This window comes from Colletotrichum phormii, assembly GCF_030913505.1.
Source record: "Colletotrichum phormii strain CBS 102054 chromosome Unknown BDP81scaffold_13, whole genome shotgun sequence".
In the NCBI taxonomy this organism is placed as follows: domain Eukaryota; kingdom Fungi; phylum Ascomycota; class Sordariomycetes; order Glomerellales; family Glomerellaceae; genus Colletotrichum; species Colletotrichum phormii.
The window spans coordinates 1,467,872-1,471,244 of record NW_026851455.1 but is presented as its reverse complement, the minus strand read 5'-3'; positions in this window follow the sequence as shown (position 1 = coordinate 1,471,244).

Here is a 3,373-nt window from a genome sequence, read left to right as displayed (position 1 = left end):
AACAGCAACCACTCCACGTATATAAATCTTGATCAACATCAACAAAGTTAAATTAATTAAAACTACCTATAATCCTCTTCTCTAGACATTTCTCTCTAAAATGGACATGTACGCGTATTATATCTAGTATTCTCGTAGACACCACATCGCCGTTGACTTATTTCCGTCCTCGGCCGACGGCCACTACTCCGGCGCATTTCCTCCTCAATCAAAACTATAGCCTCTCTCTATGATTAAAGGTCATCTACCTCAGCTATAGTAAGGCTCCCTCCTTTCCTAAGACGAGTTTTCTTAGATCTCCGCCGTCGGCTAAGTAGATTATTCTCCTCCCAAAGGGTTTTATTCTCAGCCTCTAAAAGAGCATTACATCATAGCTAGTATCCCTTTAGAAATATAATTAACTATATTATTAACTAGTATTAGCGAGCTACTTAAATAATTCAAGTTTCGATCTTTAATCAAAGTTAACTAAGAATTCACCTCTATTCGGTTATTTAGTATCTAAGAAGTCTACGCTAGGGATGTTGCTAGGAGAGACCCTGGGGGCATTAGAGTATATAACTTCACATCCAGCTTCAAAAGCACACTTTTAACACTTAACAGAACAAGCCCAGCCCCTATCAAACCTCCCTAGATGTTTTTTACCATTAGGGCTTACGTAAAAGCGTTACAAAATATAGAGAAGAAGTCCTCCTTCGTAATATACATATTACCCCGGCGCATCTTATTCTCAATTTATCTACTATAAGCCGTCTTTAGTAGCCCAAAACACTCAACGTCTAAGAGCTAAAGTAGATAAGACGAATAGGCCGGCATGTAGAGTATAATAATATTATTTTTCTTATAATATATCTTAAAGTCCGCAGAGTAGTGACTTTCATACCTATCAACAACGAGGAGGCAATATCTACTAATTGCACGCGGTTTTATATACTAATCAAAGTACTGGAGCCAGTCTAGGCCTCTTTTATTTATTATCCATCTGTTTTCAAACGTTACAATAACCCAGTTGCGTAGGAGACCTATTTCTATATACTAGGTGGAGAGGTAATATTGGCCTACAATAATAATATATAGCGGAACGCTATAGCCTAATGAACTGATGGTTTAAATAATTATAACCTATTCACGATTATTAGGCTGCGTTATTTTTGTGTTTGAACGCCTTTCAATACTTATAATAACCATTCCGGATATAATCTAGCCTATTATAAACCCAGTCTTATTAAAGTTATAAATATTGGAGTCCATAATACCGTACTTCGCGACTATGTTCGCCATAAGGCGAAACCACGTATTTATTGTATCTAGATCTTTGCATTAGGCCCTCTTATAATTATACTTGTAAAAAAATGTCACAGACCCGCTGTCCTAGACCCCAACCTTGAGGTTGGTGTTGAGTAACCCGGTGGCCGGGTTACGTAAGCCTGAGGCTGGATAAAACTCTGCATCCTGTATTCTGTCGCGCATGTCCAGAAACGTAGCTCCTTGAGCTACGTCTTGTCAACAGAGCCTGTACCTGCTTAGGATAGAGCCTGCCCGTAGCAATAGATTGTCTGATCCGCCTGCCCAGCATCCACCTGCCAAACAACCTGCCTGCTACCGTGACAAAGCTCTCGGAGTTCTTATAAAATATAAAGGTTACGACGTAATACCGTATTCTTCTTATTTTTAATATAACTGTATAACTAACTAGTTATATAAAATAGATCTTGCTAATTCTAAGTATTATAGCGAGTACATTATATATAATCTAATAAACTATGGTAGTAGTAATATAGCGATTACTTATAAGTTTCTCTTATATTTAATTATTTAATGCCTTTAACGTATTAATTTAGTTATTTAACGTGCATAATAAGCGAGCGGATCGGACAAGCGAGCGGATCGCTCAATAGCGACCGCCACATCTTTTTCTTTCTAATACATATCCATCTACCACAATGATACAGTTATTAAATAAAGAAGCTGGTATAATTCTAGCAGTTCAAGCTATTGAAGAAACACTAAATTTGAGTATTAAAGATATAGCTCGGATCTACTTAGTGCTATTTTCAACCTTACGCGCCCGTATTAATGGAAGAACTTCGCAACTTAAAACCGTATTAAAGTTACGGAATTTAACGTTACTTAAAGAGGATACGCTAGTTGAGTATATTATTGACCTAGATTCCCGATTATTCCCTCCTTGGATTAGTGGTGTAGAAGAAATGGTTAATTGACTACTCGCTGACCGCAATGCGCCCCTAGTTGGGAAGCGCTGGGCTTCGAACTTTATTAAGCAACAACTATAGCTCTGGACGCGCTTTTTTGTCACGGTAGCAGGCAGGTTGTTTGGCAGGTGGATGCTGGGCAGGCGGATCAGACAATCTATTGCTACGGGCAGGCTCTATCCTAAGCAGGTACAGGCTCTGTTGACAAGACGTAGCTCAAGGAGCTACGTTTCTGGACATGCGCGACAGAATACAGGATGCAGAGTTTTATCCAGCCTCAGGCTTACGTAACCCGGCCACCGGGTTACTCAACACCAACCTCAAGGTTGGGGTCTAGGACAGCGGGTCTGTGACAAATACGACTTGGGGGCTAAATGATTATTCTGGATTAAAATGATCTAGGGCGACCTAAGAAATAAAGGATATGTTTAGAATTAGGACTTGTATATAAGATAGACTCGAGCCGGGCTTAAGGACAGACTTCTTATAGCTTCTTTAGTAATTAACTTCGTATTAGATCTTACGATCGCTTTTAGCTATTTTCCCTAAGAACCTCTTTGATAAGATTATAATTAATTATTGAAGCCTTACTTACCTTATAAATACGACGAACCTGAGACTACTTAACTATATGTAATAGTTAGAGTAAATATATTATATCCTTATCAAAGACCCATATTTCTATTCCACTAAGTTACTTATTTCAATATAAAAAGATTAAAGTGTCTTTTTCTATTAAATTTAACTAACTAACTTAGTTATATTTTAAATATATTATAAAGATACTAAAATCTTTCTTAATAGTTATTATTCAAAGAAATTAGGTAAATATGCAATTTAGTATGCGATAAGGAAATGCGCGGCTGACTGATATGCGCGGCTGACTGGTAAACCACGTTATATATATTATTAAGTTAACGTATTTATGCGGTATATTTGGCCTTATAACGCTGCTAAAGCTGGCATTTACGCTTTAAACCCGTTTTATCAAGTGTGGGCGGGTGCTTAGATAGTTTAGAGAGATCGTCGGTATCTTTAACGTCTAGGTTAATATACTGCTAGACGCTATATTATAGTACTTGGAATCGTAGCTAAAGGAACTACTACGGCTAATCTCCTTATTCTATAAGGCGTATACCTACCGTAGTAAGCGCCTTCGT